The 25,901-nt window shown below is 43.3% G+C and overlaps 1 protein-coding gene and 1 non-coding gene across 2 annotated transcripts in view; one reads left to right on the forward strand and one right to left on the reverse strand.

Moving 5' to 3' along the window:
* LOC134349620 (spermatogenesis-associated protein 13-like) overlaps nucleotides 1–25,506 on the reverse strand; it is a 252,000-nt gene extending 226,494 nt beyond the window's left edge. Inside the window, exon 1 of the mRNA XM_063054213.1 lies at nucleotides 25,393–25,506. The gene's annotated coding sequence lies outside the window, so the exon portion shown is untranslated. The remainder of the gene's footprint in view (nucleotides 1–25,392) is intronic.
* Nucleotides 8,311–8,384, forward strand: trnai-aau (transfer RNA isoleucine (anticodon AAU)). Its single transcript has one exon. It is a non-coding gene; the product is annotated as a tRNA-Ile (tRNA).
* Nucleotides 25,507–25,901: the final 395 nt, after the last annotated feature.

The following is a 25,901-nucleotide window of genomic DNA, read 5'->3' on the forward strand; positions in this document are numbered from 1 at the left end:
AGACCTCAACAATGATTCCACAACAATGGATTCACGTTCAAGGACTCCAGAATTCATGTTCTTAATATTATTTATTAATTATCTATTATTTGTTTCTTGCATTTGCACAATTTGTCCTCTTTTGCACATTGGTTATTTGTCCATCTTTGTGTATAGTTTTTCATTGATACTATTGTGTTTCTTTATATCTACTGTGAATGCCCACAAGAAAGTGAATCTCAGGGTAGTATATATACTTTGACAATTTACTTTGAACGTTGATAAGATATGGCCTGTCTGATTGCAACTTCATCCACACCCTGCCATCAGCCTGTATTCATCATTTGCTTAACTCTCTTGCTTAACAATAATCACCCTCTTGCTACCTACAGTATATCAATGTAAAAAAAAATTCAAATAGTCAATTCCTTCATACTGTGGGGAACAACTTACAAATATGAATGATCCTCAAGAAATTGGCTCATCTATCTTAACTTCCTTAAAAATGGTAATCAGTATTACAGGTGTCCCTCGCTTTTCGAACATTCGCTTTACGAAACCTCACTGTTACGAAAGATCTACATTAGTTACCTGTTTTCGCTAACAGAAGGTGTTTTCACTGTGACGAAAAAAAGCAGCACGCGATAAAAGGCAGCATGCCCCCCGAGCAGCCGCTCCTCCCCCAGATTCGAAATGCAATTCTAGTCGGCATTGCTTAAACACATGCCTGTGAGCAGCCGTTTGCAAGATGAGAGTTCTAAGTTATCGGAAAAGCCTAAAAGAGCTCGTAAGGGTGTTACACTTAGCGTAAAACTAGACATAATTAAGTGTTTCGATCATGGTGAACGAAGTAAGGACAAAGTGAGTTTGGCTTGTGGAAGTTGATGAAGATGATGTTGAAGAGGTTTTGGCGTCCTGTGACCAAGAACTGATAGGTGAAGAGCTGATAAAATTGGAAGAGGAAAGGATAACCACCGAAACTGAATGCAGTAGCAAACGGACCGAAAGTGAAGTTGCCCAGGAACTGAACGTGAAGCAACTGCGAGAGATTTTCGCTGCAATGATAAAGTACAAATTTAATTTTGAAAGGGTACGTCGGTTTAGGGCATATTTGCAAGGTGGTTTGAGTCCTTACAAAGAACTGTATGATCGAAAAATGCGCGAGGCTCAGCAGTCAAGCAAGCCTTCCACATCAGCCACAGCAGATGACGAACCTCAACCTTCGACATCGAGGCAGGAAGACATAGAAGATGACCTGCCTTCCCTGATGGAAACAGACGACACCTCAGTGTCCCACCATCCCAACCCCCAGGCCGCGGACAGATACCAATCCACGAAGAATGCAGCAGTAGCCGGGACGCACCCAGCACATCTTTAAGAAAAAAGCCGAAATAAACAAGCTAATTAATTAGGTGCCGCCCGGCACGTAAATGTCGGCCCAGATCAGAGGCGACACAATCGGCAATCGCCTCTGATCTGGGCCGACATTTACATGCCGGGTGGCACCTAATTAATTATGCAAACACGAGGAATTCTGCAGATGCTGGAAATTCAAGCAACACACATCAAAGTTGCTGGTGAATGCAGCAGGCCAGGCAGCATCTCTAGGAAAAGGTACAGTCGACATTTCAGGCTGAGACCCTTCGTCAGGACTAACTGAAGGAAGAGCTGGTAAGAGATTTGAAAGTGGGACGGGGAGGGGGAGATCCAAAATGATAGGAGAAGACAGGAGGGGGAGGGATGGAGCCAAGAGCTGGACAGGTGATTGGCAAAAGGGATATGAGAGGATCATGGGACAGGAGACCCAGGGAGAAGGAAAAGGGGGACGGGGTGGAAAAGCCCAGAGGATGGGCAAGGGGTATAGTCAGAGGGACAGAGGGAGAAAAAGGAGAGTGAGAGAAAGAATGTGTGTATAAATAACGGATGGGGTACGAGGGGGAGGTGGGGCATTAGCGGAAGTTAGAGAAGTCAATGTTCATGCCATCAGGTTGGAGGCTACCCAGACGGAATATAAGGTGTTGTTCCTCCAACCTGAGAGTGACTTCATCTTTACAGTAGAGGAGGCCACGGATAGACATGTCAGAATGGGAACGGGATGTGGAATTAAAATGTAATTAACTAGTTTGTTTATTTCGGCTTTTTTCCTAAAGATGTGCTGAGTGCGTCCTGGCCACCGCTGCACCCCTGCATGCTTTGCGGATCGGTGTTGGTTCGCTACCCGGAGGGTGGGGACCACTGCACCACCCCAGCCTCCGACGACTCAGCCTAACACACCATCATCAGTGTGCTCGGCGCTGTCTTCCCGATTCCGGTAGGTGATACTACACTGTACACACATTATTTCTACTTTATATCAGCTGTGTATTTTTACGTGTTATTTGGTATGATTTGGCAGCTTCATAGCTTAAAGGTTACTGGAGAGAGTGTTTCTGCCGGGAGCGCTTGCGTGAGATTTTCACTACGGAGAACAGTGCAGGCGATGATTGTAGAGATGTATTTCTACTTTATATGGGCTGTGTATTTATCATATGATTCCTACTTTTACTATATGTTACTGTTATTTTAGGTTTATGTGCTATTTGGCATGATTTGGTAGGTTATTTTTTGGGTCTGCGAATGCTCACAAATTTTTCCCATATAAATTAATGGTAATTGCTTCTTCGCTTTACGACATTCCGGCTTACGAACCGTTTCATAGGAACGCTCTAACTTCGGATGACGGGGGAAACCTGTATTAGATTCTCCAGTAAAAGACAACATACACTTTAAATTCACTTGTGTCAAGACCCATTTGAATGCGGTATATTTCAATCAAGACCTCTTATATTCTTCAGATTCCACTGAAATTATCTCTTGTTGAATAACAGTCACACTTAAGCATCCACCAATAAAATCTCCATTGCCAAGGAGGAAACGTTGTCGCTATCAGAAAAACTTATCTACTTAGTTTTTGACAATCTGCTACAGTGGTCTCATTTTATTTTGGCTGTTGAATGGCCATTTCAACATCTTGCTGTGCTTTGGAAATCATGTACAATTGCTTTGTCCACTATCAGTTCTTTAGGCCACAAGCTATTTTGTGGTACCTCAACCTTACAGTTTTTCTCAGTTGCCTAGACACTTTGATCAAGCTAATTCTAAACCCTATATGAGCAAACCAGCTGCCATCTCATCACAAGTCAACCATTTATTATTATATGTATACCAGTCTCATTATCAGCTAATGAACTTTTTGCTAAACATTTGACACAGTAGTCATCAGAAGATACAAGTCAGAACAATCAATTAGAAATGTCGTGTCAAGCAAAAAACACAATCAAATGGCCCCATCTGACAGCAATCAATCCCAAATCACTGACTCAAGGTGGTTCCATTTTGCATGGAATTAAAAAATCACTGCAAATCTGCTGATGCACCAACCTTGTCTAAGACAAGAAGGGAAGGGGAGGAATGTCATAGGGCAAAGGCAACAGTCCAGTTACCTCGCTGGAGAGGTTCAAACATCACCACGTGTGCAGCCAGATCAGACACTGATCTGATATGAACTGATATGAACACATATACCTGATGTGTTCAGGTATACATCCTCACGAGTGGGCCATGTAACACCCTACGCAATATCACATTCCTTGATGGGTTTTACTGACAACTCTTGGCGTCTGAAGAGGAACAGGATGCTGGGATCAATAGACTACATTCTACCATTAATGGACAATGCATCTTTCCACCACGCATCTGCAATGACCAACTGGTTTCAGGATCATCATAGCATGCCCATGGAATTCCTTTTACCATATTCCCCATTCATCAAACCTATTGAGGTGTTTTTTTTAACCTCCTGGGAGATGGAAGCTTCCTACTGGCAAAATGCTGCTGACGGACGCTATAACTGAGACTTGTCGAATAATCACCAAGTCAGATTGCCAAGGCTGGACCAGGTTTTCAAAGAGGCATTTACCCCTACTGCATCACTACGGAGCACATTTTATGTGATTTGATGAAAACATGTGGCCCAACATTAGGGACAGACAGATCAATGATTACCATTATTGTACTGTATTTCTGTTATCAAAGATGTATGATTTTTTCCTAAAGATGTCAGCAATAATGTCCTTGACTTTCATGTAAAAACAGATAGTGAAATGTTGAGATTATAGTGAAGACTGTGTGTTTTCATTCTTGCATCTTATTCTGTTGCTCCTTCAACGTTCCAACTCATGATTGGGGCTGTAATCATTATATTTACAATAATGGACTAAATATCCTGATCTTTGTTGGCACTAGTCAACAACGTGACCAATGGCAAAGTCCTTCAGACAGTTCATGAAACTACTTTTACACCTTCTTCTCTCAAATGTGATTCTACTACTAAGCTGCTTGCAATTGAGTGATCTGGCACTTCGCTGTCTCTGACAGAGTTCAGTAAAGTTTGGAGCGGAATGTGTGGCCTGGAGACAGGGCCATGATCAGCTTCATTTCCCTCCGATCTCACTGATTTATAATGTCAAGCAAGATATAAACCAGCGAGTACGAGAGTGGGAGGTGAGCAGGTGCTCAGCGTCATCTGCACTCATTTAACCGGTCTCTCGCTTGCTGCTGCCAGAGGTAAGTGCCAGCATTTGAGGGGGTCTCTCCCCCCCCCCCCACCCCAGAGTCTTGGGCCTTGGGTATGGTTTAATCAATGCATTTTGTGGATTGGACTCTACAGTTCATGTCATTTTGTGTTTCTGGTTACTGTTTTCTTATTGCTATTTCGTGCAGACTGGCTCTGCAGCCAACGAACGACAGCACCAAATTGAACAGAATTAAACTAAACTGAACATTCCTAGGCTGGTTCAACGACGCTGTAGTTTGATGTTTTATATTCTGTGCTTTTCGCTCATTTTTTGCTGTTTGTGCGATCGGTTCTTTTTTTATGTGTTGGTTTGATGTTTTCTTTGAATGGGTTCCATGGTGGTTCTTTGTTTCGTGGCTGTCTGTGGGAAGACAAATTTCAGGGTTGTATACTGCTTACATAATAAATGCACTTTTGAATGTTTGGCACTATACAACAAACATCACACTATATGACTGACTATGCTGTTCATGTGAGAAGGATAATCAATATTTTGCCAGTGATTATCCAATGATTCCTTATATGTGTTAGTGATCTACTGTTGTGTGCTACTTTTTTGATTGGCTGAGTGCGTTTTGCAGTGAGAGCGAGTTTGGCACAACACTTTAGTCTTTAGCAGGCTGTGTCAACTGTTTTGAGAATATGGCTACTGTTTTGACCAGTGTGTTTAAACAATTGAGAATAACTGTAAGATGTCCATTGGTCATTTTGCTTCACCATTCTAGCTATCACAACGTTTCTAGTCCAAGAACACATGGAATGTTCAAGATTTAAGCTCCTCGATCTGCTGGTCAATCTCTTCAGATCAATCTTATCATTTTCCGGTAGACAAAACAGGAGTGTCTTCACAGGGCAAACTCGGTATTGTCACGACTTTGTAATGTACTAGCAGCAAGAGATGACAAATTGAGTCTGGTTTTAATATTAAAACCACTATATTTATTTACATCTACTCAAAAAATTAGAAAATTAAATAAACTACTTTCTTAAACAGAAGTTAACAGTGTTATGTGTCTATAGCTCCCTTACAGTCAAACTTAGAACCTGTTCTTAACAAATCTTACTCAAGCACAGTCTTAAAGTGGCAGTTCAGAGAGCCCAGTAATTCACGAAATAGGTGAGAGGACAGACTTGTGGATTAACAATGCAGTGACAAGGCGATCACAACGAATTCCAAAGATTCTACAGCTAGCGAACGAAGAAACAGTTACCAAAGATCCCAGCCGAGGAATACTGTTCCGAAGTCCACAAAGAGCGATTTCACAAAGTGACTGTCACAAAATCCACACCCATAGATCATACGAAGGACAGACATGTCTCCATAACGCACAGTGTGCCGCTGATTAACCTAATCCTTTGGGTTTGGGTAAGCATTAGACTTTACCCTTCTCGATCGTGAGCTGTTGCCGGATAGCTCAAAGTGCAGTCTTCACTCTCTCTTTCCTTCAACTCCCTTCTCAGCAAAATGTCCACATTTCTTTTATACCGTCGGCATACGTCATAAGGTAACGCTCACAGAAACGAAACTGTGGACTCAAAGTAAAACGAAACTGGGGACACGTGACGCGCACAGTAAATGAAACTATGGACTCCCAGGAAAATGAAACTGTGGACACGTAACAGTATTAAATACTCACTGCAGCTCCTGTTAGTTGTCAGGTTGGTTTAGAGATACCAAATGAACAGGGCTTTGTAATTCGCATAGAACCATATATTATAACCTATGTGCCAGAGTCCTATATAATAACCCCATGATAAATCCTATTCCATCAAGTACACTAATCATATCACTGTAGTAGTTCTCAAAATTGTCATTTTGCAATTTTCACAGCCAGTGGTGGAAGTAAACATTCAAAGATGCATGTGACTTGTGTTTTTATATACCCAAACCGTGTACAGCTTCTAATGCCAGAAGAATAATCTAAGTAGTCTTTTGAAGCAGATTGATTCTTACATGCAAAGCATACAAGATGATATGCAGTCAGTGTTTTGCAAGTCAGTGAAATGTACCAGGTAAACTAAAACTTTCCCTGACCAGTTAAGAGAAACTATGAAACTTTAAATCTCAGGTTCACTAATGTCAATTTATTTCTTACCTAAAGTTAGGGCCCGACAAGTCTTGCCTCAAATCAACAAAACAGCCATTTTCCTTCTGAACAATAGCTAGTGAAACCTTGTTAATTTCAACAATATCTCAACAGAAACTAACCCTATGACAGTATCTCCAAAACAAAAGCCAAAAAACATTCTTATTTAACAATTAGCTTTATTTTTCTCCAGAAACTCAGTTCTGGTTTCTCATAGTACAGAAGAAACAAATAAGAATAAGACAGCATGCAGTAGAGAGAACACAATGCAAGTCTCTTTCCAAATACAATGTTTTTACTGCAGGGCACTACAATTGTTCAAATAGTATTAACCGGCAATAATACCACATTTCATTAAGCAGATTAACTCAGAATTAAATTTCAGAAACTACACCAAAAGACAGACCTTGAGCAACTGCTTGAATTGTTTGTCTGCCTTTTTATGTATGCTGACAATTGTTGGCCCATCAATGATAACAGTCCAAGATTACCGTTGGAAAAATATGATTCCTGTTCAAATTTTCAAACAATATCTTCCCATTAATAATCACTTTGACTTGACACCTAATTTCCACTTGCTTTTCTTTCAGTTCCTTTCAGTCATTTTTATAGCAAGTTTGCATATGGCCTTTTGTCAATCTTTTAAACTGACCACCATGATCACACTATCAAGGCTCATCTAACTGACTAAAATGTTTTGAACTAATTCACCAACTATCTTAATGATGATTTCAGTATCTCACTTCTCATAACAATCAAACTTTCATGATCTTTGAGGCAATCTGATTGGTGCCATTTTCTAACACAGTGACTAATTAATCGAACTATTTCATGAACAGTAAGAATGTTGGAACCATTTTTGTTGCCAGTTTAATGTTTCTTTCACAATAGCTTCCCATAGACATCTAAAAGCACTGCAGCTTACGCAGCTTCTAATTATGCCAGTGGGGAAAATAGTAGTGGTTAGCCTAACACTTTACAGCAATAGTGATCACGATCAGGATTCTATTCCCACTGCTGTCTGTAAGGAGTTTGTATATTCTCCCCATGGCTGCGTGGGTTTCCACTTGGTGCTAAAGTTTCTTCCCACATTCTAGATGTACAGGTTAGACTTAGCAATTCATGGGCATGCCACATTGGCACATGAAGTGTGGTGACACTTGCGGGCTGCCCTCAGCGAATGTTCGTATTGTGTTGATCATTGACACAAATGAAACAATTCAATGGATGTTTCCATACATATGACAAATGACACTAATCTTTAATGACTGGAACATTATTCTTGGTGTTTCCATTCATGACCCACATCTTTGTAGGAGATCTATAAATTAAGTGTCTGAATACAGGGAAGACTGATTTCAATGTCATAAAACTGGATCTGACAAAAGTATACTTGTCACATCTACTTTGGAGATTGTATTCAACCATGAAATAATGAGTGTTAAGTGTGAAAATTACAGACAACAAGTCAAAAGAACTCTTGATGTAAAGGGGTATTGAAGGCTCCACTTTGATTTTAAAAATATAGCAGATATAGTGACTTATAAAGAGAAGACCTTTCAGGAGTATGTAAAGTGTAGGAGGCAGTCCTTTGTAGGGACTTACAGTTAGACACCTTGCAAATAGATTGGCCGGTTAGCTCAGATGGTTAGAGCGTGGTGCTAATAACGCCAAAGTCGCGGGTTCGATCCCCGTACGGGCCAAGTGTTTTTCTTTTGTTCGGCACAACTTTGTGCGCCAAAGGGCCTGTATTGTGCTGAGGGTTGTTCTACGTTTCTAACTTCCGTTGATGCAGCTGGTTAAGACACTCTTGACAAGCTGGGGGCTTGGATTGACACATGGAATTACGACATTATAGCCATTAGTGAAACTGGGCTACAGGAGGGGCAGGACTGGCAGCTTAATGTTCCAGGGTTCCGACATTTCAGATGTGATAGAGGCAGAGGAATGAAGGGTGGCGGGGGGGGGGGCGGGTAGCATTGCTAGTCAGGGAAAATGTTACAGTAGTGCTCAGGAAGGACAGATTAGAGGGCTTGTCTACCAAGGCTATATGGGTGGAGCTGAGAAACAGGAAAGGTATGACCACATTAATGGTGTTATAGTCAGCAAGAATTGGAGGAGCAAATCCGCAGAGAGATTGCAGACAAATGCAGGAAACATAAAGTTGTGATAGTAGGGGTTAATTTTCCACATATTGATTGGAACTCCCATACTGTTAAAGATCTAGATGGGTTAGAGTTTGTAAAATGTGTTCAGGAAAGTTTTCTAAATCAATATATAGAGGTACCAACTAGAGAGGATGCAATATTAGATCTCCTATTAGGAAACGAGTTAAGACAGGTGACAGAAGTGTGTGTAGAGGAACACTTTGGTTCCAGTGATCATAACACCATTAGTTTCAACTTGATCATGGATAAAGATAGATCTGGTCTTCGGATTGAGGTTCTAAACTGAAGAAATGAGAAAGGATCTAAAAAGCGTGGATTGGGACAGGTTGTTCTCTTGCAAGGATGTGATTGGTAAGCACGAGGCCTGCAAAGGAGAAATTTTGAGAGTGCAGAGCTTGTATGTTCCTGTCAGGATTAAAGGCAAAGTGAATAAAAATAGGGAACCTTGGTTCTCAAGGGATATTGGAACTCTGATAAAGAAGAGAGAGATATATGACTTGTATAGGAAACGGAGCAAATAAGGTGCTTGAGGAGTATAAAAAGTGCAAAAAAATACTTAAGAAAGAAATCAGGAGGGCTAAAAGGAGACATGAGGTTGCTTTGGCAGTCAAGGTGAAGGATAATCCAAAGAGCTTCTATAGGTATATTAAGAGCAAAAGGATAGTAAGGGACAAAATTGGTCCTCTTGAAGATCAAAGTGGTCAGCTACGTATGGAACCAAAAGAAATGGGGGAGATCTTAAATGGTTTTTTATGCATCTGTATTTACTGAGGAAACTGGCATGGTGTCCATGGAAATAAGGCAAACAAGTGGTGGTGGTTCGTACATCGTCGTCAATGAAAACCGACACCATTAGTCACTTTGAGACTGGATGCGGTATGTCTGAAGATGACTGGTCAGGCCAATTCAGGCATGGAATGTCCTGGCACATGTTGGGCAGACATGTGTAGGCACTGCAGTTGCTGCGCTGGTGGGTCTGGACTTGCGCAGCTCGCGCTTATGTTGTGCTTCAGAAATGCGCCTTGCTTCGTAAGCTTGACAGCCCTTGTGGATGAGGCTGTGCCAGGTAGGGTGGTTTTGTGCCAGCGTTTCCCAGGAGGTCGTGTCTATGTCAAATGACTTCAGGGAGGCCTTTAGTGTGTCTTGGTAATGTTTCTTCTGCTCTTCATGCGAGCATCTTCCAACAGAGTTCCCCAAAAAGGAGCTGCTTGGGTACGCGCTCCTCCGGCATGCGGCTGACATGACCTGCCCACCGGGTCTGTACTCTCATCAGCAGTGTGTGGACTGGTGGTAGACTTGCTCTAGAGAGAACATCTGCATCTGGTACTTTATCTTGCCATCTGATGCCCAATATTCTGCCAAGACAAGTCACGTGGAAATGGTTGAGCTGTCTTGCATGCCTTCAATACACAGTCCACGTTTCACAGGCATACAGGAGGGTAGTGAGTACCATGGCTCTGTTCTGTTGCTGGACTGATTCCTTCACGTTCCCATACAGTGGAGCGCAGTCTACTGAAAGCAGAACTTGCCTTCGCTATTCTGCAGTTAACTTCTGTATCAATAGTCACTGCTCGGGAGAGGGTGCTGCCAAGGTCAGTAAACTGGTCCACTGCCTGTAGTTTTTGTGCTTTGACTGTGATTTTCGGTTCTGTGTACAGTGCATGAGGGGCAGGCTAGTGCATGACTTCGGTCTTTTTGATGTTGATGGTGAGTCCAAAGTTGTCACAAGCCGTGGAGAATTTGTCCATATTGACTTGCATCTCTGGCTCCGAGCCAGCAGACAGGGTGCAGTCATCGGCAAAGAGGAAGTCTCTCAGAACAGTCTCCTTCACTTTGGTAACAGCTTGAAGTCTCCTCAGGTTGAAGAGCTTCCCATCCACTCCGTACTTGAGGCTGATTCCAGCATCACTGTCCTGGAAGACATCATTCAGCATGGCAGAAGAACATCTTCTGAACAGTGTGGGTGCGAGCACACAGCCCTGTTTGACACCATTGGTGACTGGGAACGCCTCAGAGGATTCTCCGCCGCCCAGCACTCTGGCCATCATGCCATCATGGAACTGGCGTACCATCTGAATGAATTTGGTGGGGCAGCCGAACTTTGACATGATCCTCCACAGGCCTTGTCGGCAGACAGTGTAGAAGGCTTTCGTGAGGTCAACAAAAGTTGTGTAGAGTTCGCAATTCTGCTCCTGACACTTCTCCTGAAGTTGGCGCGTGGCAAAGATCATGTCAATAGTCCCACAACCTTTGCGAAAGCCACACGTGACTCTGGCAGCAGGCCCAGCTCCAGATGAGTGACCAGACGATTTAGTAGGACTCTTGCAAGGGTATTTCCTGCAATGGAGAGCAGCAAGATTCCTCGGTGGTTGTCGCATACTTGTCGATTGCCCTTCCTCTTGTAGAGGTGTACAATGGATGCATCTTTAAGTTCCTGAGGAATGGATCCTTGCTTCCAAAGAGTCTGGAACAACTCGGTGAGCTTCTCTACAAGTACACGACCACCAGCTTTGTAGATCCCTGCAGGTATGGCATCTGCCCCTGGGGCTTTGCCGCTCGATAGCTGGCTGACAGCTTTTGTGACTTCAGCTACTACCAGTGGGTCATCCATGGCACTGTTGATGTCGACCTGGGGAATCCGGTCTATTGCCTCATCGTTAATAGATGACGGTCAGTTGAGGACGGCTTCAAAGTGTTCAGCCCATTTCTGCAGGATCTGAGCCATCTCTATAATGAGATTTGTACCATCTATACTTGGGGGGGGGGGGGGAAACTCCTGAGAGACTGAGGTCCGTAGAGAGTGTTGAAGGCTACACAGAATCGTTTCAAGTCATTTCTGTTAGCGTATCCCTGTATTTCATCTGCCTTGGTACTCAGCCAGGCATCTTGCATTTTAAGCAGTTTATTCTGGACTGTCCTGCGAGCACTGGTAAAGGAGATTTTCTTGGCAGCTGATGATGGGTCGTTCTGATGGGCACAATGAAGGCAGTGCTTTTCAACAAGTAGAGCCTGCATCTCCTCATCATTCTCATCGAACCAGTCATGCTGCTTGCGGGTAGAGAGCCCTAGCATCTTCAGTGCAAATGAATGGACAGCATCCCTGAAGCGATCCCAGTCGTCCACAGTGCTGCCTGCAAGGTGTAGGTCAGCAAGCTTGGTTTCTAAATCTTCAACCAGTGCTGAAGCTATGCTGGAGTTCTTCAGCCTGGCCACATTGATTCTTTTCATAGCCTTGCTTCCTTGTGGTTGCCTCTTGGGTCTGATACAGAGCTTCATTTTGGAGACAATGAGCATGTGATCTGCCCAGCAGTCAGCACCACACATGGCCTTGGTCACTCTGACATCCTGCCTGTCTTTTCTCCTGACAATGATATAGTCGATAAGGTGCCAATGCTGAGAGCGGGGGTGCATCCAGGAGGTCTTGTTACAGGTAGGCAGGCGGAAAGTTTGTTGGTGATGAGCAGGCCGTGTGATGCACAGGTCTTCAGTAAGAATGGGCCGTTAATGTAACATTTGCCCACTCCATGTCTCCCAACGACTCCCGGCCAGGCTGCAGAGTGGCGCCCTACTCTTGCATTGAAGTCGCCGAGCAAGATCAGATTGTCGGTGCTGCTCACTGCTGATAGTAGGGTGTCTAGTTCTTCACAGAACCTGCCTTTCATCTCGTCCGGGTTGGTCATTGTGGGAGCATAGGCGCTGATCAGGGTGGCTTGACTTATGTTCTGTAGCGGAAGCTGTAGTGTCATGAGCCGGTCGTTCACACCCTTGGGGAGACTGGCAAGTTTCCGAACAAGGTGACTCCTGACGGCAAATCCAACTCCAGCATCACGATGTTCATTGCTGCTGTGACCGCTCCAGAACAAAGTGTATCTGCCTCCAGTTTCAGTCAGCTGACCTTCGTTGGCAAGACGAGTCTCACTCAGGGCTGCTATGTCAATGTTGTATCTTGCAAGCTCTCTGGCAGCTAAGGCTGTTCTTCTCTCTGGTCTGTTTGCTGTAGGGTTGTCCAATAGCGTGCACATGTTCCGAGTGCCAACAGTGAACGGTGTCACCTTGCATTTTGTTGTGTTTGCTCGTCCGCCAAGATAGGATCCCCGTCAACTGCGGTAAACTGGCCAGGGTGTAAAGAAGCAGGGAATGTTTAGGGCACCTTTTCTAGCCCCTTCCTCATACTACGGAGGTGAGCAGTGCGTTCCTAAAGAGGGCTGCTCAGTCGCCCAGGTAGACGCCGAGTTTCACTGTTGCTTCAGTCAGCGAAAAGTGACCATTAGACCTGAGCCACCTGCGTGCAGGTCCGTGACTACAGCTCCCAGTGTATCCACACCTGCTGCTTCGTCGCTCGCCCATCGCCACAGGACTTCAAAGGTTGAGGGTGATGATGATGATGATGATGTCGAGACTAGCGCTTGATTTGGATTTAAGTGAGGGAGAGTTGTGCAGCGTCAGCCTCACTCTCTCTTCCCAATTCCCATCTGGATCCAGTGGCAAGACAGCTGGAGATGGGACTAGGCACAGTGGATGACCAGGACATCTTCTGTGTGTTGTCCTACTCTATGCATTCCATGACGCTTGCAGAGACCGCCTTCTTGACCGTTGGATCTTCCATTGGTCTCATCCGCTCAATCCGCCGGAGCCTGTCTTCACATGCTGGGATAGGCAACTCCCTATCTGACCGAGGGTTTGAGACCCATCCGCTACCCTCACTTGGTTTAGCCGGCTTGTTGAAGCCGTTGCCCGGGGTGTGGCCAATGTTGCATGCAAACAGTTTTGGGGAGCCACAGGTGATAGCTGAGTGCCAGGTGGGGACCAGAGGCGGACAAACAAGTAGTGAGGTCATGGAACCTATACAGATTGAAGAGGAGGAGGGGCTTGCTATCTTGAGGCAAATCAGAGTAGATAAATTCCCAGGACCTGACAGGGTATTCCCTTGGACCTTGAAGGAGACTAGTGTTGAAATTGCAGGGGCGCTAGCAGATATATTTAAAATGTCGGTATCTACGGGTGAGGTGCCGGAGGATTGGAGAATAACTCATGTTGTTCCGTTGTTTAAAAAAGGCTCTAAAAGTAATCCAGGAAATTACAGGCCAGTAAATTTGACGTCGGTAGTAGGTAAGTTATTGGAGGGAGTACTAAGAGATAGGATCTACAAGTATTTGGATAGACAGGGACTTATTAGGGAAAGTCATCATGGCTTTGTGCATGGTAGGTCATGTTTAACCAATCTATTAGAGTTTTTTGAGGAGGTTACCAGGGAAGTGGATGAAGGAAAGGCAGTGGATGTTGTCTACATGGACTTCAGTAAGGCCTTTAACAAGATCCTGCATGGGAAGTTAGTTAGGAAGATTCAGTCGCTAGTTATACATGGAGAGGTAGTAAATTGGATTAGACATTGGCTCAATGGAAGAAGCCAAAGAGTGGTAGTGGAGGATTGCTTCTCCGAGTGGAGGCTTGTGACTAGTGGTGTGCCACAGGGATTAGTGCTGGGTCCACTGTTATTTGTCATCTATATCAACGATCTGGATGATAATGTGGTAAATTGGATCAGCAAATTTGCTGATGATACAAAGATTGGAGATGTAATGGACAGTGAGGAAGATTTTCAAAGTTTGCAGAGGGATTTGGATCAGCTGGAAAAATGGGCTGAAAAATGGCAGATGGTGTTTAATACTGACAAGTGTGAGGTATTGCACGTTGGAAGGACAAACCAAGGTAGAACATACAGGGTTAATAGTAAGGCACTGAGGAGTGCAGTAGAACAGAGGGATCTGGGAATACAGATACAAAATTCCCTAAAAGTCGCGTCACAGGTAGATAGGGTCATAAAGAGAGCTTTTGGTACATTGGCCTCTATAAATCAAAGTATTGAGTATAAGAGTTGGAATCTTATGGTGAGGTCGTATAAGGCATTGGTGAGGCCAAATCTGGAGTATTGTGTGCAGTTTTGGTCATCAAATTATAGGAAGGATATTAATAAGGTTGAAAGAGTGCAGAGAAGGTTTACAAGGATGTTGCCAGGACTTGAGAAACTGAGTTACAGAGGAAGGTTGAATAGGTTAGGACTTTATTCCCTGGAGCGTAGAAGAATGAGGGGAGATTTGATAGAGGTATATAAAATTATGATGGTATGCAAGCAGGCTTTTTCCACTGAGGTTAGGGGAGGAAAAAAAAAGAGGACATGGGTTAAGGGTGAAGGGGGAAAAGTTTAAAGGGAACATTGGGGGGGGCTTCTTCACACAGTGAGTGGTGGGAGTGTGGAATGAGCTGCCAGATGAGGTGGTAAATGCGGGCTCACTTATAACATTTTTAAAAAGTTTGGACAGGTACATGGATGAGAGGTGTATGGAGGGATATGGTCCAGATGCAGGTCAGTGGGACTAGGCAGAAAAATGGTTCAGCACAGCCAAGAAGGGCCAAAAGGCCTGTTTCTGTGCTGTAGTTCTATGGTTCTATAGATGGGTTGACAGCCTCATTGCCTCAATCTCCTCAGGAAGTGGAGACACTGCTGTGCTTTCCTGACCAGAGATGGTGTTGAAGGACCAGGTGAGATCATCTGTTACATGTTATATTAACATTGCACTGCACTGTTGCCGCAAAACAACAAATTTTATAACATGTGTCAGTGACAATAAACCTGATTCTGAAATCCCACAGCAGTTATGTTAAGGGCGAGGACAACAAAGGAAAGAGTAGGGCACAAGAGAAACCAAATTAGCAACCTGCACATGAAGCCAGAGGAGAGATTTTAAATATGGCCAATTCTGTTCGAAGTCATCTTCTTCCTTTGCATAACCTAAACAGCAGTTTGCAACACATCATACTTCCTTGTCACCCTCTAAGTACCCCACAAACAACTCAGTCCACAGCAACACTAGTTTCAATCTACTGCAGATATTCTCACTATCCTCCCTATTTTGCTCCTCCCTTTTCTGCAACCTTTAGATTCTCATCCTTAACCCTGGGTGAGGGGATACAAAAATTTGCCTTTCACTACCAAAAAGTGTTGCAAATTATTTAACACTTTAGCTTTGAAGTCTGTAGTTGCAATTTGTTCCTCAAATCGTCCCACCACTGTTTTTACAGTGTGTCCATAAAACATATTTGGTTTCCCTTTTAGGATAATTACCAACTTATTCTTACCATTCTCCACTTGGCCCTCTTACTTCTTTAGAAGTTCTGTAAGCTTAGGTTGACTCTGCACCATCATGAAATTTCTGTTGCATTTTACATAGATTTTATTTCATTCTAAATTATCTAGGTAGTTCATCCCCATTAAGAAAATATTTCTACTTTACAAAAATAGTCTGTTCAGTGAGGTGTTTCACAATGTTCACTCTAATTGGCATCTTTTCATTCTAATCTGGAACAGATCACTCTTTAACTTTCTGAAATTATCCAACACCGAGTTACCTAGAACTAATGTTCCTTTGTAACATGCTTACTTTGGATTCCATCCCCCCCCGCCAAATCCCTTAATATTCCACCTGACTGATTCCTGAGACAGCAGGCCCATTGTTTGAGAAGATACGGTCACCTTAACTTGTATTCTTTTGAGCTTAGGAGAATGAAATGTCATTTCAAAATTCTGAAAGGGCAAAACAAACCAGATACAAAGAGAATCTCAAACAACAGGAATTCTGCAGATGCTGGAAATTCAAGCAACACACATCAAAGTTGCTGGTAAACGCAGCAGGCCAGGCAGCATCTCTAGGAAGAGGTACAGTCGACATTTCAGGCCGAGACCCTTCGTCGGGAGTCCTGACGAAAGGTCTTGGCCTGAAACGTCGACTGTACCTCTTCCTAAAGATGCTGCCTGGCCTGCTGCGTTCACCAGCAACTTTGATGTGTGTTGCTACAAAGAGAATCTCTCCACTAAATGGAACCAGAGTTCCAGAGCCAGGACTTGCCGACTCAGCAGACAACTATGGAAGCCATGTTTTTGAATATACAGTTACTACGTAGATATACTTCTAGACACAAAATGCATCAAGGAGTTTTGGAAGACAGGACTGGAAGACAAAGGAGATGGTTATCAACCAGAAAAATCCCACACTTCTTCACATCAGCAGCACAGCAGTAGAAACTGCGAGCGGTTTTAAACTCCTGGGAGTGTACATCTCACACATCCTCTCACGGTCCCAAAACACATCCTCCACAGTCAAAAAAGCTCATCAACAGCTCTAGTTCGTGAGGAGCTGGACTATGCACATTAATACTCACAACCTTCTATAGATGTGCAATTGAGAGCATCCTAATGTGGTGCATCACTGTGTGGTACAGAAAATGCACTGCAGCAAACAAGAGGTAGCCAATGCTGCCCAACACATTACTGGCACCAGCCTAACGGCCATCAAGGACATAAATATAGAAAGGTGCCAGTGAAAGGCCAGCAATATTATGAAAGATCTCACCCACCCAGCTGATGGATTTTTTGTCCCACTCCAATCAGGTAGTATTCACACCAGGACCACTAAACTCAAAAACAGTCATTTCCCTCAAGCCATTAGGAAATCAATAGCTCCACCCATTAATATACCCCACCACGACTTCATCCACATCAGCCACTCCTCTCCACAGCCTCTCAGCAACTTTCATCCTCCACCCCCCCATGCACTGCCACTTTACAGTTACTTGTATATCGTGTTTTATAGGACTGCTTTTATATTGAAATTTATCATGTTTTTAAATGCTGCATCGGATCTGGAGTAACAATCATTTTGTTCTCCTTTACACTTGGGTACTGAATAACAATAAACAATATTGAATCTTGAATTTGAGGATCAGCGATGATCATAACATATACTGCGGAGGAAGCTCAAAATACTAAATAGTCTACTCCTGCTCCTATATATCTACTTACTGTTCTCGAAATATGCCCCCAAAGGTACGTGCTGTATTTACCCCACTTCACTTCTATAATTCCAGGCAAATAAGTCAATGATAAACAAAGTTAAATATTTCAATTTAGTAAATGTGATAAACTACTAAATATATTCCTTTGATGTCAACTCAAAAATAATGATTGCAAACAATCATCATTGCCCATTTAAAATACCAATGCCTTTTTGAGATAACTCAAAACCACAGATGCAAATCCTTATTACAACATCATTATTATGGTAGAATATGCAAACTTGTTTTATGAAACAAATTTTGACACTGAACCACAAAAAGTTATTTTTGCATAAGTGACCAAACCTTTCGTCGAACATGTACATTTCAAGGAGCATCCTGAATGAGAAGCAACTGTTGAACTTCTTGAACATAGGTCACTGGCAGCAGAAGACATACTTAATGAATGGCAGAGCAAAGAATTTCAGAGATCTGCTAGAGGCCAGGATTGGTGCATGGCAGAAATTCACAGGCTGTAATGTTGCAAAACAAAATAGGTTTTGAGACAAGTATGAAAATTTAAGGCATTGCCAAATAGGTTTTAGGTCAGCAACCAGAAGAATGATAAGTGAAAAAGGCCTACTATTTTAATATGCAGACAACAGTTTTGCATAACTATAATTTAGAAATAGCATTAGAAAGGACTGATAAAAAATGCATCTCCTTCCAAATGAACTGTGTAACTAATTAACTCACATTAAAAAAAATGTACAATTTAATATTCCTGGGTCCACTTCCCCCAAGATACCTTGTGCAACAAATACCTTTCCATGAAATGGAAAGTGATGGAACATCTGTCTTTTTATCTCAGCCACTCCAACCGTTCTTGGACCCAAACAATCCTTCCAGATAAAGCAGCAATTCACTTGCACTTCTCAGTTCAGTCAATTGTATTTGGTTTTAATAACATAGGCTACATTACACTGGAGAAACCAAACACAGACTGAGTAACCCTGTTGCCAAACACTTGTTCAGTCCATAAGGTGAAGCCTGAGCTGCTTGTCATTTAAATACCACATTGCATTCTGACCTACCTTTTGCATAAGACAATTCCAAACACTTATCTTCACCATTTACAGCTGCTATCCTAAACCATCAAGTTATCAAACCATCAACATTGAGGATATTCTTGGAGCCTCGTTCTATTGTTCATTTCTCTACCATTGTTCTAAGAAAAATTAGACAAAAAGCTGCAGAGCATTATACTGATCCCAGGCTCAGGGCTTTGTTTTTTTTTTGTTTGGCTTCATGTAGTTTGTGCTCTAAATGGAACAAATACCATCTAGCTTTTAAAACTGAATTTTTCAGAGGAAACATGACTCAGTTCTGAAGATTAATTGGACAAAAAGGCACCACGAAGTTAAAGATTAGCCTTGTCACGTGTACAGTACATTGAAACGTACAGTGAAATGCATTGTTTGCATCAAATCAAATCAGCAAATGTCACCATGCTTCTGGAGCAAAAACAGCATGCCCAGAACTTACTAACCCCAACCGTACATCATTGAAACCAGAGAGTACAGCCACAGGGAAAACGTACAGACAGCAGTGGGAATCAACTCCAATCAGTGATAGCTGGCTGTGTAAAGCAATTGCACCAACTCTTATGTCACTGTGAAAGAGAAATCCTTGGGAGTATTCCGGAGGAACCATACAGCAGCAGGACCAGAAAATATCTTTGCGGGTGTACTGATTTCTTGAAATGTCAATTGCTGGAAAAAGGAACTGACATGACAGGAGGAGGATAGCATAGCAACCAAATCAACAGCAAAAGAGATAACAAAGAGGAGGCAGTATACCATATTCTGTCATTCGATGTCAAAGTGACTGATTAAAGAATGTTTTTCATAGTTCACTATAATCAAAATCAAAATGAAAATAATATAGTTCTAGGAATAAACTCTTCTCAGGCTTCTAGCTGTACAAGTAGCAACTTTAACTGGAATTTTGATGATAAGCTCTGTCATTTTCATCAGGAATAATGCCTGGGCATGTCTAGTCCAGTGGTATATATACTCAACTCCCATCGTCCATCCCTCCTGATTGGTTGAGGACTAACCAATCAGGTTTTTGCCGTCCCATCTTGTTTACAAGATAATTCCAGTACTTACTTAGAGTGAGACCTTCGTCTTTGTTAAAATTCTTTTTCTCTAGTTTTATTTCAATGGCTTCCTTCACCAGGTGGTCCCAAAAGTCATTGGTGTGGCACAGTAGTTTTGTGCCGAAGTCAATCCTATGGCCATTGTTCCAATGTTCTGCCACCGCCTATTTCTCCAGATAACCCAAACGGATACACCTCCTGGGCTTCCACTGTACAGTATCTCAGACGGTGACAAGGAGGCTGTCAGAAGCAAGACAGATCAGCTTGTTGAGTGGTGTCACAACTACAACCCTGTACTCAACTTCAGAAAGACCAAGGAACTGACTGTTGACTTCAGGAAGGGGGAAGCTGGGAGAACACATACTGATCCTCATTGAGGGGTCAGAAGTGAAAACGTTGAGCAGTTTCAAGTTCCTTGGTGTCAACATCTCAAAGACGACCTATCCCAGGCTCAACACACTGAAGGTGGCACAGAAGCGTCTATATTTCACTTGGAGTTCAGTAGATTTGGTATATCACCAAAGTCCAGCACATTTCTACAGGTGTACAGTGGAGAGCTTTCTGACTGTTTGCATCACCACCTGGGATAGTGGTTCCAATCCACAAGATCAAAGGCAGCTGCAGGGTTGTAGACTCAGCCAGCTCCATCACGGGCAGAGGACTCCTCATCATCGAGGACATCTTCAAAGGGTGGTGCCTCAAGAGGTCAACGTCCATCATTAAGGATCTTCACCACACATGACATACTCTCTTGTCATGAATACCATCAGGGAGGAGGTTCAGGGGCCTGAAGACCCACACTGTATGTTTTAGTAATAGCTTCTTTCCCTGTCTTCAGAATTCTGAATTATCTCTGAACACTACCTTGTTAGTTATCTTTTCAGAATCAGAATTAGGTTTATTATCACCAGCATGTGACGTGAAATTTGTTAACTTAGTAGCAGCAGTTCAATGCAATACATAATATAGAAGAAAAATAATAATAATTAATAAATCAATTACAGTATATCAATTACACAGTATTTAGAGATACAGGACAGTAATTTCCAGCCCAAGGAGCCTGCACTACCCGATTACACCCCTGTGACCAGTTAACCTACACAACTTTGTAATGTGGGAGGAAACCCACACGGTCACGGGGAGAAGGTACAGATTTCTTACAGGTAGCAGCAGAATTAAACCCATGGTCGTTGGTGCTGTTATAGCATTACACTAACGCTATGCTACCATACAGCCCCATTTTCTTCAGTGTAATTCATAGGGTTTTTTTGTCTTGCACTGTACTGTTGCCAGAAAACAACAAATAAACCTGGTTAATCTGGTTAATTTTTCCTCTTTTTACAAACAACAGAATTCCCTTAATAATTCAACTGATTACCTCATAACTACAGCATGAGCAAATGGTGATCACAAAAAAAATTTTTTTTTTGGTAGGATAAGCTTACATAATTAATTGCTAATATTATGCAGCATTTTAAGCATGCATGAAAATTGAAGTTTTGATATCAGTGGAGCAGTTAATCTTCTCCAGTAGCAGAAACAAAATAACTGAAAACTTTAAGTAAATGGTCCCCTTTCATCTATGGTCATTAACATCTAATTTTGACATGCTTCTAAGAGACTAAGAGAGCCTTTAGATCAGGGGACAGGGAGCAATTGAAACAAATGCAGAGCTCCTAAAGAGGATCCAGGTGGCTAAAGAGGAATATAGTTGGAGAACAAGCTTGGGCAGAGTAGCAGTCGGGAGATGTGTAGAGGCGTGAAGAACATCACTGGCTTCAATCAGCCTGGCTGTAGAGCCTCAGAATGCAGCCTTGAATGGGCTAATGAGTTAAACCAATTCTTCAATTGATTGACAATTACCCTCCTGTTCACACCCCCCTTAGTACATCAGTCCAGGTGCCAAGGCATCCAATGCTCCCCCAGCACCAACACTCCACTCCTCCCCCCTCCAGTTCAACACATGGATGAACAGCATAGGCTACCACTGTCTACATCCCTCCCTTGCCCTGCACCTACCATCCACACCTCCACATACCAACTGCTATCATCCAGATGTTCACCTTGCCCAGGCCCCTTTCACTAGCTCCCCAGTCATAACAGATTCACCTTCAGTACTGAGCAGGTGAGAAGGGCTCTGGCAAAACACAGACATGACAAAGCATTGGCACCGGATGGTGTAAACTCCATTGCCCTGAAGGAGTGGGCTGAGCAGCTGTGTGGAATTCTCCAGTATATTTTCAATCTGGGTCTCAGCCTGGAAAGGGTCCAATTGTGTGGAAAACATCATCTGTGGTCCCAGTACCCAAGAAGGGCCAACTGAAAGTGTTGAATGACTACCATCCAATGACCCTGACCTCACACATCACCAAGACCCCAGAGACGCTAATCCTGGCTCAACTCCAACCCCTGGTCAGATCAGCCCTTGATCCCCTGCAGTTTGCCTGCCAGAAGCACATTGGAGTTGACGATGCTGTCATCACCTGCTGAACAGAGCCTACTCCCATTTGGATAAGCAGGGCAGCACTGCAAGGTTCATGTTTTTTGATTTCTGAAGGGTCTTCGATACCATACAGCCCTCATTGCTGGGGGAAAAGCTCTGTTCCATGCAGGTTGGCATTTCCATTGTATCCTGGATAATGGACTACCTGACTGGCGGACCACAGTTTGTGCAGCTTCGGAGCACTGGGGCCCCACAAGGGACTGTACTGTCTCCTTTCCTGTTTACCCCGTATACCTCAGACTTTACAACATTGAGTCATGTCATCTGTAGAAATTCTTTGATGACTCAGCAATAGTTGGGTGTATAAAGGGAGGATGAATACAGGGTCCTAGTGGAGGACTTTAGGAAGACCAAGCCTGCACTGCTCCCTGTTACTATTGATGGTGAGGACATGGATGTGGTGAGGACATACAAGTATCTGGGGGTGCACCAGGATGACAGACTTGAATGGAGCACCAACACAGAGGCTGTGTACAAGAAGGGTCACGGTCACCTCTAGGTCCTGAGGTCCTTTGGAGTATGCAGGCCTCTCCTTCACATGTTCTACCAGTCTGTTGTTGCCAGTACAGTCTTCAGAGCGGTAGTGTGCTGGGGCAATGGCATCAACACGGGTGATGCTAACAGGTTCAATAAACTGATTAGAAAGGCTGGCTCTGTTATAGGAGTCAAACTGGACACACTGGAGGCTGTGGTAGAACAAAGGACCCTCCCGAAAATCCTGGCAATTCTGAGCAATGTTTCTCACCCTCTGCCTGCCACCTTGGCTGAACAGAGGAACACCTTTAGTAATAGACTAAGACAACTGACAACTGCACTGTTCCAAAGAACACTATACAAGGAGGTTGTTCTTATTGTAGAGCCTAATGGCCAAGGGCGAGTCGACCTGTAGCCAGGGAAGCGATGACTTCCTCCTGTTAGACTGTTTAAGGTAACTTTTTTTTAATTCTTTCTTACCTCTCTTCTAATATTTGTATATCTGTGCACTTGTAATGCTATTGTGACACTGTAATTTCCTTTGAGATCAATAAAATATCTATATAGATGTCTTGGAGAGTATATTGACTGGTTGTACCAGAGCCTGGTATGGAAACACTAATGGCCTTGAACGGAAAATCCCACTAAAAGTCCTCCCCTCCAGTGAACACATCAACACTGAGCACTGTAGCTGTCACAGTAAAGTAGCATCCATCATCAGGGACCCCCACCACCCAGGTCATGCTCTCTTCTCTCTGCTCCCATCAAAAAGCTGGTACAGGAGCCTCAGGACTCATACTACCAGGTTCTGGAACAGTTATTACCCCTCAACCTATGAACTCACTTTCAAGGACTCTTCATCTCAAGTTCTCCATATTTATTGTTTATTTATTTATTTTTATATTTTCTCTTTTGTATTTGCAGTTTTTTGCCCATTGATTGCTTGTCCACCCTGTTGGGTGCAGTCTTCCATTGATTAAATAATCATTCTTGGATTTACTGAGTATGCCCACAAGAAACGAATCTCAGGCTCATATATGGTGACATATATGCACTTTGATAATAAATTTACTACGAATTTAACTTTGAAATTACTAAACTGCGTCTATTGCGTACTCAGAAACCAAAACAACCTCCTCCTTCTTCTATTTCTGGCTGTTTAGACACATCTAGGCGTATTACAGCCCTCGGCAGGATATGTAATTAATTATAGAACTTCAAGGAACTCAAATTCTCGAATACAACTTAAGTCTCATGTATAAACTGAATAATAAACTCTTCAATCAGATATTGATCCTCTTGATGGTAAAACAAAGATTTAATAGAAAACCAAAATAAATTTAAGCCAGATAGCCTCTTGAACAACATGCTTCTTTCAATTTTGTATCGATTACAGCTCAGCAAAACATGTTGGATCGTCTCTGGACTACCACAGTCACATAATCCAGTAGGTTGTTTTCCTATTCTCTTTAAATAATAGTTTAACCCACAATGCCCCAACCTAAGTCTTGTTAATTTCACCATTACGACTTAAAAGTCCGAGACCTTTTTAAACTAGTGGGTGACTAGAAAAATAATGCCTGCCCCTTAATTCATTTTTCCAATCCTTCTGCCACTTCTTATCTATACCTTTTTTAAACCTACTTCTCAATTCTGCTCCGCCTAGGGGGACTCTAATTTCTACTTGCCTGCTCTGTAAGGACCAAAACAACCGCCTGATCTCCCAAGGCTTTAAAATATTATTTGCTGCATGATTCATCCCGTAGTCAATTAATCATTCCCCACCCCATCAATTTTATCTGCCCGTCCTCCACCACACTTCCATTCATCCATCTCCAACCGCTTTCGCTGTTAAGTATTCGGGGTGAATAGCTTTCAGCTACTTCTCAGTAGCCGAAATTTTCCTGCCCGAACCGCTCTACTTCGGTCTCAAACCCCACAATTAAACTACCGCCCATTTGTCCCAGACTGCTAACGCCGGGTTTTAATCCGACTTTATAAAATGCAAACTATCATTGTTGGTACTCGACTTTGTGTCGTTTCCATGGCTCCCCGTTTGAACAGTGTTTGAACTAAAACCGCTGCAGAACGCCGGTGAATGCTTTTCAAAGTGTGGGTTGATTTCACAACTGCACGGAAAACGTTTACTGCTAAGACAACTGATGTTTAGTGCACGATGGACCAAACTATCTAAGTCCAAAGTTTCTAAGTCAACGTTGCCGTGACCGTTGGCGAAAACAGCTCTCGAATTCGTTAGTGTGGTGCCCACGGCTTCAGAGGCGAGATTGTCAGGAGTGCGGGAGTCAACCCCGGAGCTTCGACACGAACTAGCATCAACCCAGCCAGCCGTTCCAACCAGTATAACCGCAGTTTCGATAGTTAACTGCCAGCCACTTGTTGGCGAAAGCCCTGGCGGGCACACAACAGGCCTCGGACAATGTCCATTATCTGCCCCAGGTTCCTTCTCACCTCCGCCTCTTTCCTCCCATCCCCATCCGGCCTTCTTTAATCACCTGTTTCTTTCATCACTCACTTCCCAATTTACTCTTTTACAAAATACAACTTATAGAACTTACTTTGGTCCTCTGCATCCCGGGGTGTACCGGACTTCCCCCTCGACGCTCAGCTGTGCCCACCTCCCCTCCTAGTCAGCAGCGCTCTCTCTCTCCCCGCCGCACACGCGCTTAACCAAAGGCAACGGCGCAGTGTTCCGCCGAGGCGGCTCATGGTGGGGGCAGGGTGGAGCCGGAGCCGCGGCCGCTCTCATTTGCATGTTAAAAGGTGAAGCGCTTGCTCTGGGGAAGGGAGTGAGGGGGGTGGTTTCTCCTTCGGCATTGCCGATACTCTCAGTACACTGTTCTTGAAACTGTCAGGTGCTTCGTCTCACGTATTCCTTGTGCGGTTGGCGGGTTGTTAATAAGTGATAAATACCTGAGGTATTTTTAAGCAGCTTTCTGTGCATAGGGAATAGTGTTTTCCCCGTGAAGTGTGATCATTTTCGTTTACAGAACGGCCAGAAGCGATATTTGTGTCTTTTTTCTCAAGAAGAATGCAAAATTGAAAAGTGGAAGTATTATTATTTCTA

The sequence above is a fragment of the Mobula hypostoma genome, chromosome 7 (assembly GCF_963921235.1).
Source record: "Mobula hypostoma chromosome 7, sMobHyp1.1, whole genome shotgun sequence".
Taxonomy (NCBI): domain Eukaryota; kingdom Metazoa; phylum Chordata; class Chondrichthyes; order Myliobatiformes; family Myliobatidae; genus Mobula; species Mobula hypostoma.